Source organism: Saccopteryx bilineata, chromosome 6 (assembly GCF_036850765.1).
Source record: "Saccopteryx bilineata isolate mSacBil1 chromosome 6, mSacBil1_pri_phased_curated, whole genome shotgun sequence".
NCBI classification, from domain to species: Eukaryota; Metazoa; Chordata; class Mammalia; order Chiroptera; family Emballonuridae; genus Saccopteryx; species Saccopteryx bilineata.
Window position 1 is genome coordinate 49,832,813 of NC_089495.1, and position 16,939 is coordinate 49,849,751.

The 16,939-nt window shown below is 35.6% G+C and overlaps 1 protein-coding gene across 2 annotated transcripts in view; it reads right to left on the reverse strand.

The window, feature by feature from the left end:
* The window catches only part of UBAC2 (UBA domain containing 2), a 241,561-nt gene that overhangs the window by 75,758 nt on the left and 148,864 nt on the right, over positions 1 to 16,939 (reverse strand). The window lies entirely within an intron of this gene.

Below are 16,939 nucleotides of genomic sequence, written 5' to 3' on the forward strand. Positions count from 1 at the left end.
GAAATAGAAGACAAGCAACTTGAGGCACAACAGAGAGAAGAAGAGAGAGACTCAAAAATTTAAAAAAATGAGATAGCCCTACAGGAATTGACTGACTCCATCAAAAAGAATAACATAAGAATAATAGGTATATCAGAGGGAGAAGAGAGAGAAAATGGAATGGAGAACATACTCAAACAAATAATACATGAGAACTTCCTAAGCCTGTGAAAAGCCTCAAATTCAAGAAGCAAACAGAACTCCGAGTTTTCTTAACCCCAATAAACCTACTCCAAGGCACATCATAATGAAATTGGCACAAACCAACGGCAAAGAAAAAATTCTCAAGGCAGCCAGGGAAAAGAAGAATACAACATATAAAGGAAGGCCCATTAGATTATCATCAGATTTCTCAACAGAAACTCTACAAGCTAGAAGAAAGTGGACCCCAATATTTAAAGTCCTGAAAGAGAGGAACTTTCAGCCACGAATACTATACCCATCAAAGCTATCCTTCAAATATGAAGGAGAAATAAAAACATTCAGATACAGAAAAGATGAGGGAATTTATCATCAGAAAACCCCCACTCCAGGAATTACTAAAGGGGGTTCTCCAGTCAGATATAAAAAACAAAAAAAAACAAAGACACAAGTAAAAGTTCCAAGAAGAACACAATAAAACCAAATTTAAACTGTAACAACAACAAAAAGAAAGGGGGGGGGAGAGGATGGAGATTAACAGTAGCAAAGGACGATGGAGTGCAAAAGTACTCACAAAATAGTGCACTACAATGAACAGGGTAGGAACCCTTTTCATTACTTAAAGGTAACCACCATTGAAAAAACCACAACAAAAGCACATGATATAAAAAAGATAGCAACAGAGGAAAGATGTATGGAATACAACCAAATAAAAACAAAATATAAAAAAATGAAAGAGAAGGATCAAACAAGACACAAAACTAACAGAAAGCAATCTATAAAATGGCAATAGAAAACTCACAAGTGTCAATAATTACACTAAATGTAAACAGATTAAACTCACCAATAAAAAGGCACAGAGTAGCAGAATGGATTAAAAAAGAAAATCCAACTGTATGCTGCCTACAAGAAACTCATCTTAGTAACAAGGATAAAAACAAATTCAAAGTGAAAGGCTGGAAAACAATACTCCAAGCAAATAACATCCAAAAAAAAGCAGGCATAGCAATACTCATATCTGATAATGCTGATTACAAGACAGCAAAAGTACTCAGAGACAAAAATGGCCATTTCATAATGGCTAAGGGGACACTGAATCAAGAAGACATAACAATTCTTAATATAGATGCACCAAACCAAGGAGCACCAAAATATATAAGACAGTTACTTATTGACCTTAAAACAAAAACTGACAAAAATACAATCATACTTGGAGACCTCAATACACTGCTGACGGCTCTAGATCGGTCATCCAAACAGAGAATCAACAAAGATATAGTGGCCTTAAACAAAACACTAGAGTACCTGGATATGATAGACATCTACAGGACGTTTCATCCCAAAGTGACTGAGTATACATTTTTCTCCAGTGTACATGGATCATTCTCAAGAATTGACCATATGTTGGGCCACAAAAACAACATCAGCAAATTCAGAAAAATCGAAGTTGTACCAAGCATATTTTCTGATCATAAGGCCTTGAAACTAGAATTCAACTGCAAGAAAGACGAAAAAAATGCCACAAAAATGTGGAAACTAAACAACATACTTTTAAAAAATGAATGGGTCAAAGAAGAAATGAGTGCAGAGATCTAAAGATATATACAGACAAATGAAAATGACAATATGACATATCAATCTATGGGATGCAGCAAAAGCAGTGATAAGAGGGAAGTTCACATCACTTCAGGCATATATGAACAAACAAAAGAGAGCACAACTGAACCACTTAACTTCACACCTTAAGGAACTAGAAAAAGAAGAACAAAGATAACCCAAAACCAGCCGAAGAAAGGAGATAATAAAAATCAGAGCAGAAATAAATGAAATAGAGAACAGAAAAACTATAGAAAAAATTAATAGAACAAGGAGCTGGTTCTTGAAAAGATCAACAAAATTGACAAACCCTTGGCAAGACTTACCAAGGAAAAAAGAGAATGAACTCATATAAACAAAATCCAAAATGAAAGAGGAGAAATCACCACGGACACCGTAGATATACAAAGAATTATTGTAGCATACTATGAAAAACTTTATGCCACTAAATTCAACAACCTAGAAGAAATGGATAAATTCCTAGAACAATACAACCTTCCTAGACTGAGTCAAGAAGAAGCAGAGAGCCTAAACAGACCTATTAGTAGAGAAGACATAGAAAAACCCATTAAAAACGTCCCCAAAAATAAAAGTCCAGGCCCAGACGGCTATACCAGCGAATTTTATCAAACATTCAAAGAAGACTTGGTTTCTATTCTAGTCAAAGTCTTCCAAAAAATTGAAGAAGAAGCAATACTTCCAAACACATTTTATGAGGCCAACATAACCCTCATACCAAAACCAGGCAAGGATGGCACAAAAAAAGAAAACTACAGGCCAATATCTCTAATGAATACAGATGCTGAAATACTAAACAAAATACTAGCAAATCGAATACAACAACATATTAAAAAACTAATACATCATGATCAAGTGGGATTCGTCCCAGAATCTCAAGGATGGTTCAATATACATAAAACGGTTAATGTAATACACCATATCAACAAGACAAAGAACAACAACCACATGATCTTATCAATAGACGCAGAAAAGGTTTTTGATCAGATACAACACAATTTTATGTTTAAGACTCTCAACAAAATGGGTACAGAAGGAAAATATCTCAACATGATAAAGGCCATATATGATAAACCATCAGGTAACATCATATTAAATGGCACAAAACTGAAGGCTTTCCCCCTTAAATCAGGAACAAGACAGGGTTGTCCACTCTCTCCACTCTTATTTAATGTGGTACTAAAGGTTCTAGCCAGAGCAATCAGAGAAGACAAAGAAATAAAAGGCATCCATATCAGAAAAAAAGAAATAAAGGTATCACTTTTTGCAGATGATATGATCCTATACATCGAAAACCCCAAAGAATCCACAAAAAGACTACTAGAAACAATAAGCCAATACAGTAAGGTCACAGGATACAAAATTAACATACAGAAGTCAATAGCCTTTCTATATGCCAACAATGAAACATTTGAGAACGAACTCAAAAGAATATTCTCCTTCACGATTGCAACAAAAAAAATAAAATACCTAGGAATAAACATAACAGAATGTAAAAGACTTATATAATGAAAACTATAAACCATTGTTAAGGGAAATTGAAAAAGATATAATGAGATGGAAGAATATTCCTTGTTCTTGGTTAGGAAGAATAAATATAATCAAGATGGCTATATTACCCAAAGCAATATACAAATTTAATGCAATTCCCATCAAAATTCCAATGACTTTTTTTTTAAAGAAATGGAGCAAAAAATCATCAGATTTATATGGAAGTATAAAAAACCTGAATAGCCAAAGCAATCCTAAAGAAAAAGAATGAAGCTGGGGGCATTACAATACCTGACTTCAAACTCTATTATAGGGCCACGACCATCAAAACAGCATGGTATTGGCAGAAAAATAGACACTCAGACCAATGGAACAGAACAGAAAACCCAGAAATAAAACCACATATATATAGTCAAATAATTTTTGATAAAGGGGCCAACAACACACAATGGAGAAAAGAAAGCCTCTTCAATAAATGGTGCTGGGAAAACTGGAAAGCCACATGCAAAAGAATGAAACTGGACTACAGTCTGTCCCCCTGTACTAAAATTAACTCAAAATGGATCAAAGATCTAAACATAAGACCTGAAACAATTAAGTACATAGAAGAAGACATAGGTACTAAACTCATGGACCTGGGTTTTAAAGAGCATTTTATGAATTTGACTCCACCGGCAAGAGAAGTGAAGGCAAAAATTAATGAATGGGACTACATCAGACTAAGAAGTTTTTGCTCAGCAAGAGAAACTGATAACAAAATAAACAGACAGCCAACTGAATGGGAAATGATATTTTCAAACAACAACTCAGATAAGGGCCTAATATCCAAAATATACAAAGAACTCATAAAACTCAACAACAAACACACAAACAATGCAATAAAAAAATGAGAAGAGGACATGAATAGACACTTCTCCCAGGAAGAAATACAAATGGCCAACAGATATATGAAAAGATGCTCATCTTCTTTAGTTATTAGAGAAATGCAAATCAAAACTGCAATGAGATACCACCTCACACCTGTTAGATTAGCTATTATTAACAAGACAGGTAATAGCAAATGTTGGAGAGGCTGTGGAGAAAAAGGAACCCTCATACACTGTTGGTGGGAATGTAAAGTAGTACAACCATTATGGAAGAAAGTATGGTGGTTCCTCAAAAAACTGAAAATAGAACTACCTTATGACCCAGCAATCCCTCTACTGGGTATATACCCCAAAACCTCAGAAACATTGATACGTAAAGACACATGCAGCCCCATGTTCATTGCAGCATTGTTCACAGTGGCCAGGACATGGAAACAACCAAAAAGCCCATCAATAGATGACTGGATAAAGAAGATGTGGCACATATACACTATGGAATACTACTCAGCCATAAGAAATGATAACATCGGATCATTTACAGCAAAATGGTGGGATCTTGATAACATTATATGAAGTGAAATAAGTAAATCAGAAAAAACCAGGAACTGCATTATTCCATACGTAGGTGGGACTTAAAAGTGAGACTAAGACACATTGATAAGAGTGTGGTGGTTATCGGGGGAAGGGGGAGAGGGAGAGGGAAAGGGGGAGGGGGAGGGGCACAAAGAAAACTAGATAGAAGGTGACAGAGGACAATCTGACTTTGGGTGATGGGTATGCAACATAATTGAACGACAAGATAACCTGGACATGTTATCTTTGAATATATGTATCCTGATTTATTGATGTTGCCCCATTAAAAAAATAAAATTATTATAAATGCAAAAAATAAATAAATGATTATTCATTTATGTGAAAAAAAACAACAACAACAATATACAGAAAGAAGTCAACTGCATTGCTATATGCTAGGAACAAACAATGGGAACAAAAAACTATAAAAACAACTCAACTTAAAATAGTCTCAAAAACCCCACAAGCACTTTGGATTACATTTGAACTGGCAACCTCAGCGTTCCAGGTCAATGCTTTTATCCACTGCACCACCACAGGTCAGGACTTTGGAGTAATTTAATGAAAGACTGCAAATGAGAATTAAGCTCCATCTCTTAAATTTAAAATAATTGTGGGCATATTTTAAAATTGTCACAATGGCAATTCTTCCCAACTGATCTATAGTTTCAGTACAACTGCAAGCAAAATTTTAACTCTTTTGTTTTCTTTTCTGAAGAAATGACAAGCTGATTTTAAAAATGTTTACGGAAAGTCAATATTCCTAAAATAGTAAATCAGTTTTGAAAAAGAGGAACAAGTACACTCAAATTGGATCTTAGCCCTAAATGTAATAGCAAAAACTATAAAATTTTAGAAGAAACTATAAGATAAAAATCTCTGTGACACTGGATTAGCAAAGATTTCTTAAGACATCAAAAGCACAAACTATTTTAAAAACTGAAACCCTGAATTAATCAAAATTTAAACCTTTGCTCACTGAAAGACAGTTGAGGAAACAAACAGGCAAGCTGCACATGGGGATAAAATGTTTAAGTATATACCTAACAAAGGGCTCATATATCCAGAATGTAAGGAGTTCTTTGAACCCAATTAGAAGACATATAAAACCCAATGAAAAAGTGGGGAGATCTGAACAGGCACCTCACAAAAGAAGATATACAAATGGTTAGTAGGCACATGAAAACACACTCAATATCACTAGTCATGAGAGAAAGGCAAATTAAAATCACAAGATACCATTACACGCCAACTCAAGTTAAAACAACTGGCAATGCCAAGTGTTGGCAAGGTTGTGGAGCAATTGAAACTTCATGCATTGATGGTGGAAATGCAAAATGGTACAACCACTTCGTAAAATAATACGGTCGTACCTTATACTGCTAAACATACATTTATCACAGTAGTAGTCAACCTGGCTCCTACCGCCCACTAGTGGGCGTTCCAGCTTTCATGGTGGGTGGCAGTGGAGCAACCAAAGTATAAATAAAAAGATTTAACTATAGTAAGTTGTTTTATAAAGGTTTATTCTGCCAAACTTAGCGAAAATCCGACATAAAGTACTTGGTAAGTAATTATTATTATATGCTTTAACTTGCTATAACTCTGCTTTATAAATTTTATAAAGTAAAGTTACTTCCCTACTTTATAAATCACTGTTACTATGGAACCAGTGGGTGGTCAGAAAATTTTACTACTAACAGAGATACAAAATGGGTGGTAGGTATAAAAAGGTTGACTACCCCTGTATTTATCATATGACCCAGCAATTCTACTCTTTGGTATTTACCCAGGAAAAGTTACAGTATATGTCCACACAAACATGTGTACAGTGTCATAGCAGCCTTATTCATAATAACTCAAACTTCGAAGTGACTCAAATATTCATCAACTAGTGAATGGATAAATTTTGGTGTAACTACACTATAAACTAATACTTTCAATAACTAAGAGTAAAGTATTAAGAAAACATAGATTGACCTCAAAGACATCATGTTAAGTAAAAGAAGTAAAACACAAAGACTTTATACTGTATGAGTCCAACTATATGAAATTCTAGAAAAGGCAAAATTATAATGACATAAAGAAGATCAGGGGTTATGTGGGGAAATAGCAGTTGAATGAGAGGAAAGAGAGCAAAAGGATTGGGGAAAAAAAGTGTTCAGGGTTAAGGGACAGTTTTCTATCCTGACTGTGGTGGTGGTTATATATCAAATTGTAAACTTAAAAATTGGTGAATTTTTGCCTGACCAGGCAGTGGTGCAGTAGATAAGAGAGTTGAACTGGGGATACGGAGGACCCACGTTTGAAACCCTGAGGTCACTAGCTTGAGCGAGGGCTCATCCGGCTTGAGTGCAGGCTCACCAGCTTGAGCATAAGGTCACTGGCTTGAGCAAGGGGTCACTCACTCTGCTGTAGGCCGCCTGGTCAAGGCACATATGAGAAAGCAATCAATGAACAACTAAGGTGCTAAGACAAAGAATTGATGCTTCTCATCTCTCTCCTTTCCTGTCTGTCTATCCCTATCTGTCCCTCTCTCTGTCTCTGTCACCCACCCCCCCCAAAATTAGTAAATTTTATTGTATGTAAATACTCTCATAAACAGAAAAAATGTTTTCATAAAAAACATGAATGGGAAGATCTAGAAAGAGCTGGGCACTTCTAGATATATAATTTAAATTTTATAAAAGAGGTAAGATTATAGCAGACTAACAATCTTTAGCAACAAAAAACTTCTGATACTTTGAAAATGTTCCCAGCTAACATAAATTGAAAAGATTTTTTGCTAAACTAAGCTGTTATTTTTAAATAATGAGTATATTCAAACTAACATGCATTAATTTTACCAGTCCTTTTCTAGAAGTTATTATCAAGATAGAAAAAAATACCACCACAATCAGCCCCAAAGAGGATTGGACACTTCATTAAAAAAAAAATCAGTTTAAAGAGATCATCAAAACTGATTCAAGACTTTCTATATCTTTATACGCAATGTGAAGACCCTGTGGAAAAATGCTCTGTGCTGCAACTGACATGATAATCTACCAGTAATCATCTAAAACTAGAAAGTATGGCTGTTTTTTTGACAACCTCTTCCTTATCTCCTTGTTCTTATCCTTTGACCAGTAGCACTACTGAACTAGCTAAATATATTTGAAATTATCAGTTAAACTTTCTCAAAGCCAGTTATTTACTTCATTTTCCTGTATAACATGACAATGCCAGAAACACAGGTAACAATTTTGTTGAAGGTAAGATTTGAGCAGCATCTTTAATTCATCAGATGGAGGACTAGTTAAATTTTCTGATGATCTTAGAAGAGTAAGTAGCTATGGGCTGGATTTTTCATATCAGGAAGAAGTGGAGGCTGCCAATGGGATAAAGATTTCTTGGATATTGGTTGACCCATAAAATTCATAGTGAAGGTTGCAGAAAGTTGTCATTGGTATGTCTTTCAGCACCTCTGCGTGCTTTGAAAACTTCTTCAAATACAAGATCACCCTCCAGAATCGTGTCTCCACTGCTGATCAACAGGGCCTCATCTTACTGTTACAGTCAAGAGAAGATCAAAGAATGGCTTTGTCCATAAGTGTCTTGTGGTTGAAAATAGACATTGATGAGAGCCTTGAAAATTGCAGTGGAAGGCACTGGACCATGATGAGAACACCTGGCTTTTGGTCCTGGCTCTATCACCCATCAGTTGTGCAACCTGAACCTCAGCTTTCTCATCTTTAAAATGGGAAGTCCGGGTTCTCCACCACTACAGAGATCGTATCAAGAACCTAGTGAGGCAGTACACGTTAAAGCATCCTGACAATCACAAAGTATCACAGTGTTTCATAGCACAGACAATATTTTGATAGTAAGGACTTTTGAAACTCTGACGTCTCCAGCTTGAGCACGGGCTCATCCAGCTTCAGTGCAGGCTTACCAGCTTGAGCACGGGCTCACCAGCTTGAGCAGGGGGTCGCTGGCTCTGCTGTATCTCCCCAGTCAAGGCACATATGAGAAAGCAATCAATGAACTAAAAAGACCAAGGAACCACAATGAAGAATTGATGCTTCTCATCTCTTTCCCTTCCTGTCTGTTGTCCCTATCTGTCCCTCTATCTCTGTCTCTGTCACACACACACACACAAAAAGAATAATGTATAATTCCTAAACTGGAAGACAGGAATGACATGGAAAAAACTTCAGAGCCAGGACTTAAATGAATACAATTTTTCTAGGAAAAGAATGGATCTTAGAAGGGATCCAATGGTGAAAGAAGGAATATATTCAAAGAAACTGCATGTGGTTATGCAAAGCTATCTCTTAAGAGCATATACACTAGAGCTAGAGAATCTGCATTTGAATCCTGTCTCTACTACTTATCAGCTTATATTCTTGGCAAATTAGTTCTCTGCGCCCCAGCTCCTTCATCTATAAAATGGGGATAACAGTGCCTGTGCAATCAGGTTTTTATGAGGACTAAGATAATATTTGTAAAGTGCTCAAAAAAGAGTAATATCAGTCTGCTTTCTCAAGGTTATACTGTGCTAACAAATTATCCCCAAATTTCAGTAGCTTATAACAGAGATGTATTTCTTGCTCATCTTATGTATTAATCAGAGCTCTGCTCCATGTGCCTTCCTCACTCTGGGATCTGGATTTCTATCTGGCACATGCTCTCCTTGTGGCAAAGGGAACAGAATAATGGTGGAACCAGGCAATGGCTCTTCAAACTTCTGCTTGTAAAGCACTCATTTCTGCTCAGATTTTAGTGGCTAATTCAAGTCACAAATTAAAACCTGATGTTAATGGGGCATATAGAGGACCTGTAGGGAAGGGCCCAGTAGAGAGGAACATTAATATTCTGAACAAAAACATTTAAACAAATAAAATTTTTGTTACATCCACAAAAACACTTGTTCTTACCTAATTCGAGTGTGGTGATCTCAAATCTGACATTAGTTTTTTCTGTAAGCTACAGTTTTTTTTGCAATTCAAGATTTTAGGTTTTCATCTTATTATAAAATTTTCAACATTTAGTTTAACATAATGAAGTCAAATGCCCTTCTTGGGCATCATCTTTGTAAAAATATAATAATTTATATAATGCAGTAAATACACTAATACACTAAAAGATATGACTGCATCAGAATTTGTCTACAATTTCGAAATAGAACATATTAAAACATTTTAATCATAAAATTTGTGCAAAACTTATTTAAATTCTATTCAAGCAAAAATTTGTTTTTGTAGCTCTTGCGTTTGTGTACTTGTTGAGGACAAACTCGTTTGATGCTCCAGCAGTAGTCTGCTCATCACTAACAGCTCCAAGATTTTCGGGAAACTTATCAAAGTGACTGTTCAGGAAGTGAATCTTAACGCTCATGTTACAACCAATGTCGCAGAAAGCCAATAGCATCCTTTGAACCAGAAGTTCATAGTTTTCTGCTTTTTTGTTGCCAAGGAAGTTCTTTGTCACTGCCATAAAAGACTGCCATGCTGCTTTCTCCTCCTTATTCATCTTCTTGGCAAATTCTTCGTCACATATGAGGGTTTGAATTTGAGGTCCATTGAATACACCCACTTTTATCTTCTCAAAAGACAAGGCAGGAAAAGCAGAAATAATATGTTGAAAGCATTCACTTTCTCTATTCAAAGCCTGAACAAATTGCTTCATTAAGTCAAGTTTGATGTGAAGTGGGGGAAAATTGTCCTGTCTCAATTAACTACAAGTTCATTCACAGTATTTTGCATCCCTACTTCCAGAGCTTCACGGTTCTGCCATTCTTTCTGTGTCCAGTGTTTCTCCTGAGCTTGGATGTCCCACAAACACAGAAAGCAAGGATACTTTGTGAAACCTCTCTGTGGTCCTAGCAGGAAATTTACCATTTTTAAGATCCATACATATGATCCAGTTATGCTCTTCATAATTCAGAAAATCAAGGACAATTTTTATGTCATTCTTACTAAGTCATTCAATTTGGGTTGGCTAAACTGCTGACGGGTTAATGACTGCTTGGCATCAGAAGAAGACCCTTCAGATTCTACAACCATTTCCTCATGCATCTTATGAAAATACACTTGATCACCATGTTCACTTTCTTCGTCCTTAGAAGAAATAAAACCATTGAAAACTGGAACCGGGAGTGTCTCAGAGTGTGGGATAGGTCGTATTGCTGAAGGAATATTAGGATATATGATCATATGTCGGGTTTTTTTTGCCGATGCCCTTTGTATGGATCAGACAGAAATAACAGTCACTGCTGTGGTCCTTAGGTTCACACCAAACCATGGGAATACCAAAAGGCATTCCTTTGTGTTTTCCTTTTGTCCAGTCACGAAGCATTTCCTCACGATTATGACACACAATATGAGGAGCCTAATTCTTGTCTTGATCGTAAAGGGGAACTTGAAAATAGGCAATATATGCATGTGTCACAAATGATGAAATATTGTGCCTCTGACATTGAAGTATATAACAGCCACATATATAACAGAAGGTATCAGGACTATTACATTTATGCCTACTCAGAGAAGCCATGATTCAATCTTAAAACAATAAGAAGGTGTTTTATCAGATAATAATTTTTTACATTTAAAAACAACTACAATTACATAAAACTGACGTTTGTAAAACATTAATTGCCTTGTGGTCATGTTCAATCCAAGAGTCGTTGCCTTTTAACTCCAATTTAAAAACCAATGCAAGCCATTAACTGTAACAAAAATAAATTAAAATTGCATAAAAACTAGAGCATGCACCAAAAAACGGATTTCAGATTTGGAATCAGCGATGCAGAAATATACAGAAACAGTTCTAAAACCTCATGCAACAGAAAATGAAAAAAAACAAAACAAAACAAAACAAAAAAACTGTTCCCCAGTGTAATATAATCTACTACAAGTGCTTGGTATGTAGTAAGTGCTGTGTGCTTGTTAAAGAACACGATTGCAACAAGGTACATAATCCTGATATAGGACAGGATGTTCTGGGACAGTAAAACATTCAGTGTCACTAAATTATTTGGAACACAGGGGTGAGAGGGGTATACGAGAAGGCCAAATTTTGATATGATTAAAAAGGAGGCTAGGTTTTTGCCTACAGGCAAGGTAAGTTGCAGTAATAAGTGTTTATAGTTATATTTTATAAGGCACTTCTGTGACAGTTTTATCAAGACTCTGGCATAACTTCATTTATTCTGCATTGAACATTTAAAAATCCAAGTCTACTAGTTACTCCCTTCCTTTGTAACCCCTAATACAATGTTTCTTGTCAGCCCTGGACTGAGTTGCAATTGCTTCCACAAGGCAGAGGAAAGAAGGTTTCTCTCAGTAGCTTTAGGCTACCTGGGGTCAGGACAGGGGAAGGGAGCATAAAGAAGAAGAGAAGACGGGGGTAGACAGAACATCTGAATGATTCAATATGAGGAAGGGATATAATGAACTGATAAGCATTCGATTCAGTATTGACATTATAAATACTATTTTAGTGATAAGGTGAAAACGACCTCAAAATATGAATGACTTCTAATGTCATCTTCAACTTTATTCTTGGTCCTTTCACAAACCCAACCAACCTCACAATTCTAAACAGCCTTGACTTCCTTCTGCAGCTTCTGTCCTCATTTTCGATGACCTGCTAGAAAATAGTCTGTCTCTAAAATTCAGCCGAAAACCTTGGGCATCAGGTGCGTTATCTGACCTGCTACACTGTATACCACCCCCCCTTGGTGAATCCGGAGAATAATTTTAAGCAAAGAAAGAATAAGTAACAAAAGAAAAGGAATCATGAAGAGAAGACATAGAAAGCACGGGAAGGCAGAGAGGACCAAACAGCCTATTCTCATTCACCCGGGAAAGCAGGTCAGAGCTCCAAGACTTACTCCAAAGTAGTTTAGATTTCCACAGTAGATTATGCTAGTCCATCAACTTTTCCTTTAATGCTATACCATGACTTGAAATGCCAATCAACATAAGGTTCTGTTCAATATTCTTTCTTTTACAGATACCACAGGACAATGTTTATTTGTTTATTGGGGTTTTTGTCTTTCAATCTATTGCAGAGGGCTGAAAAGGCAAATCACAGCTCACAAATGAACCATCCTGACTCCAAGATTGCTCATCTTTCCCTTCCCCTTTTCTCTGACTTACAAACCCAAATAGGACTCCATTTCTTGCACCACAATGAAGTTTTTTGTTTATAAAGCTTTAAAGGTCTCCACTGCCTACAGAAAAAAATACAAAGTCAGTCAGACCACATTCAAAATCCAAAATAATCTGGTGTTAATCTATGTTCCTAATCTTTTGGTAAGAGGGATTTTTTTTCACACTAAGTTTGATCACAAGAAAATAAAAGTGTGAAATGTTGTACAAAACAGGTAATAAGCACAGGAAATGAGCAGAATGAAAAGGGCTATGTTGAAAGGGAGAAGTCTGAAGTCTGAGAAATATTGGCCTCTTTGTTAATTTGCTCCCAAACAGCTTGTAAGAGAACCAAATGATGAGAAATGTGCAAATTGTAAAAAGAGAAAATCGGCAAACGTAGGCTCTTTCTATTTTAATCATGGCAGAATCAGCTCAGGCTTCAGCTTTTGAGAATCAGGGTACAACCCAGTGGTAATGACTCACAACCATGATTCATAAAACGGTAGAAAATGAAGAAGTGCAGAGATATGGATGGCCCAAAGTCTCACTGAAGAACCACAAAAAGAACTTACATAAAGTTCAATAAGTAAGAAATAGTTTCTCAAAGAAAAAAAGTATTAATGTGTAACAAGATTAGTGACATTGAAATGTTGAGTACCTCAATTTTTGAAGGTGTCTTACCGAAAACAATGAGAGGAACAGTTGAACATCATGGTGAGAGTAAGAGATGTATAGTAGCATTTTTTAATTTCTTGCTTAAAATGAAATATTTCACATGGCACCGACAGCCAAGCTTTCCAATGATAATTCTGCAAACTTTCATGAAAACAGATAGTATTTTAAATATTAAATGTTGGTATTAAAAATCAGAATTGCCAAGGGAGAAATACAAAATAAAAAACAGTACAATATAAAAACATGTTATCAATGATACATGTGAATAATCTCAAAGTAGTCTCTAAGGAAAACTAAATGCCCTTTCCCCTTTCCAGAAAGGAAAGGCAGTTTGAAGAGTGACAGCTTCCTGGACAAACTATTTATTGCTCCTGGTGAGCTGAACAGTATTTCTCACACCCCCCAGATCAGGAAAAAAATTTAGTCCTCATTCCTTTCTGTGAGACCACCAAAGACAGAGTGTGAGATCCCACCTAGTAAAATACTATACTGATATAATCCATCGGCCTCCTCCTCTTTTAATCAGTAGGATACTAAAAAAAAATTCCCATTGATTTGAGAGAGGGAGGGAGGAAAGAAAAGAAGAGGGTAAGGGAAAGAGAGAAAGAGAAGCATCAACTCATTGTTCCGCCTAGTTATGAATTCATTGATTCCTTTTCATTCATGCCGACAGGGGGATCAAACCCACCACAATTGAACCCATGACCTTGGTGCGCTGGGACGATGCTTTATCTACTGAGCCACCTGGGCAGGACCAGGAAAGTTTAGAGTTATATATTCAGAAACATTTATGTGCAAGAATGAGTGATACGCCTGACCTGTGGTGGCGCAGTGGATAAAGCATCGACCTGGAAATGCTGAGGTCGCCGGTTCGAAACCCTGGGCTTGCCTGGTCAAGGCACATATGGGAGTTGATGCTTCCAGCTCCTCCCCCCTTCTCTCTACCTCTCTCTCTCCTCTCTAAAAATGAATAAATAAAAAATAAAAAAAATTAAAAAAAAAAGAATGAGTGATACACACAGAGAAAAAAACTAGCCTAACTCAAATAATCCACCAATAACTAAATAAGCACAATTCAAGTTGGCAGCTTTCCAGAAAACATGAGTAAAGATTTGGGTTTCTATGACAGCAGATAACACATGACTTATGTTTTACACAAATGTCCTTTAAAAAAAGAAAAAAAAAACCTCTTTCTCTTAAAAAAACAACAACACATTATTGCCAGATTGAAATAAAATTACTTAACACATATGGAATGTTAGGAGAATTATTATTGGTTTTAATGCTGAAAGGTGAAGTTTCATCAACAGGTTTTTCTAACATTCTCCCAAAACACTGAATACCACCATCTGTGCATTTTCTTTTTGGTAATAAGAATTTTATTTTCTTTTTAGTATCTTATTTAACATAAAAACCAAAAAAAGGGAAGTCACTTGATACATATGGGGAGAGAAGAAGTCATGTGAGCAAGAGACATCTGGGACAAGCTGTGGCTTCATGAATCTCAGACTTCGATCCTATAGTCAGTGGTGTGAAAGCCAAATATGCACAAATAATTTTAATATCCTTAGTAATTATCCTTATCTAAAGTATAGCATATTATATTAAATATTAAATATTTCATAATAAAAATGTGGTTTTCTAAAAAATATCAGAAATAAAATATTCATTTAAGTTCAAAACAAGCACCAATACTTATGGTATATCATGAAGGAAAACTGGGTATGATTTTTCACTGATATTAAAAATTTTAAGTAAACATATTATTTAATTATGGTAGAATAATGAACAAGGCTGATATGAAGAATTATTAGATTTGTATTCATGGCAGAAAGTCAATAACACTGGCTGAATTAATTACTGTAATTGGCTCAGGGTATTTGTTAATAGTATGATTATTTAAATGCTAAATTTATCTGGGAATTATATTGCAAATACTGTGTTATTCTGTTCACTCTTCTGAAACAAGGGAACTTTATGTTAAAAATTGGTTAAACTTCTTATTAAGAAAAATTAAAACAAGCACCTTACTACCTGTTAATCATGTGTACTGAAAAAGATAGTGATCACAACATACATATTTTAGATTTTACAGAGATTACAGAGATGAAAAAAATGCAACTGCCAATTCTTGAGCACTGAATGTCACAAAATGAAATTATCTGAGGTAATAGGAAGCTCTTAATTTAAAACCAGGAGTCTGAAAACAGAATAAAGAAGAAAAAAAGAGATGTCTTAAAACAATGTCACATAATGAGTTATTAAAGAAGCATTTGCATAATGAGAGCAAATCCATCAATAGTAAATTAACACAATGAAAGAGCATATAGTAAGGTGTTTTGCAAATTCTTAAATGTTTTAGGAAAATATCCAAAAGAAGACTTGAGAACATCACTGCGAAGAGACACAAAATGTATCATGAGGGAAACAGTCAATTCTCAGGGTGCTCTAATGATAAAAGCAATAAGCTATTTTTGGCAGGCTGGTTAAACAGCTGACAATCAAGCTGTCCTTTAAGAGGGAATGAGATTAGAGAGAGCCTGGCAACTGTGTTCCATAGATTTAATCTGACCCTGGCTGTGTCTAAGGTCACCACAAGTCTTAAGAATACCAGGTGGCTCAGATGGTTTAAGGACTTCACAGTGGCGTTCATTCAGCACTGTGGTCCTGAAGCAAATCAGGTATCTGAGAAAGTACTTAGGACGGGAAACAAAGTGACTTCAATCTCCAGCCTTTTGGCTAGAAGCTGTGGGGAATGAAGGATTAAATTGCATATGAAAAGAAGAAATATAAAAGAAATAATATAGATAGCATAAAGGAAGAAGTGAGTGGGCTTAAATTAATGACACAGTAGCCCAAAATAACATTCCCCGGAAAACAAGTTTCAGTGATAATTAACTTAAAATTAAAATGGCTACAGTAGAATGCATAGTTCTTTCCAAAGGTCTCTTTGATGTTTACATATTACTATGAATCCATTCTGTAATTTTCTTAGTCTTTTCCAGAAAAGAAATTAAAACTATATTCCATATATACTAGTTATAAACTTATGTTTATATAAATTTAAAGAGTTCAGATTTGTCATGGATGAAAAATAAAGTTCAACTGCATGTTCTAGATAGGTTTTTAAATACCTTGTAAGTAAACTTTAAGACAAATGCATATTTAAAAAATAACTAAATGATATAGAGCAGCATTGGGATGGGTGAGATGAAGACATTCTAGCACAAGGAACAAGGACACAACCCAACTCCTCAGACTAAACTCACTTCTCCCTTCCCTGACCACATACCCCAGTGAGTCTTCTGTCAGTTCCAATCCACCTGACTTTCCACTCAGCCTCATTTTTTTCCCTTGCATGACAATGTCTCTTTACAAAACAAGCAAAATACCTTTCATTATTTT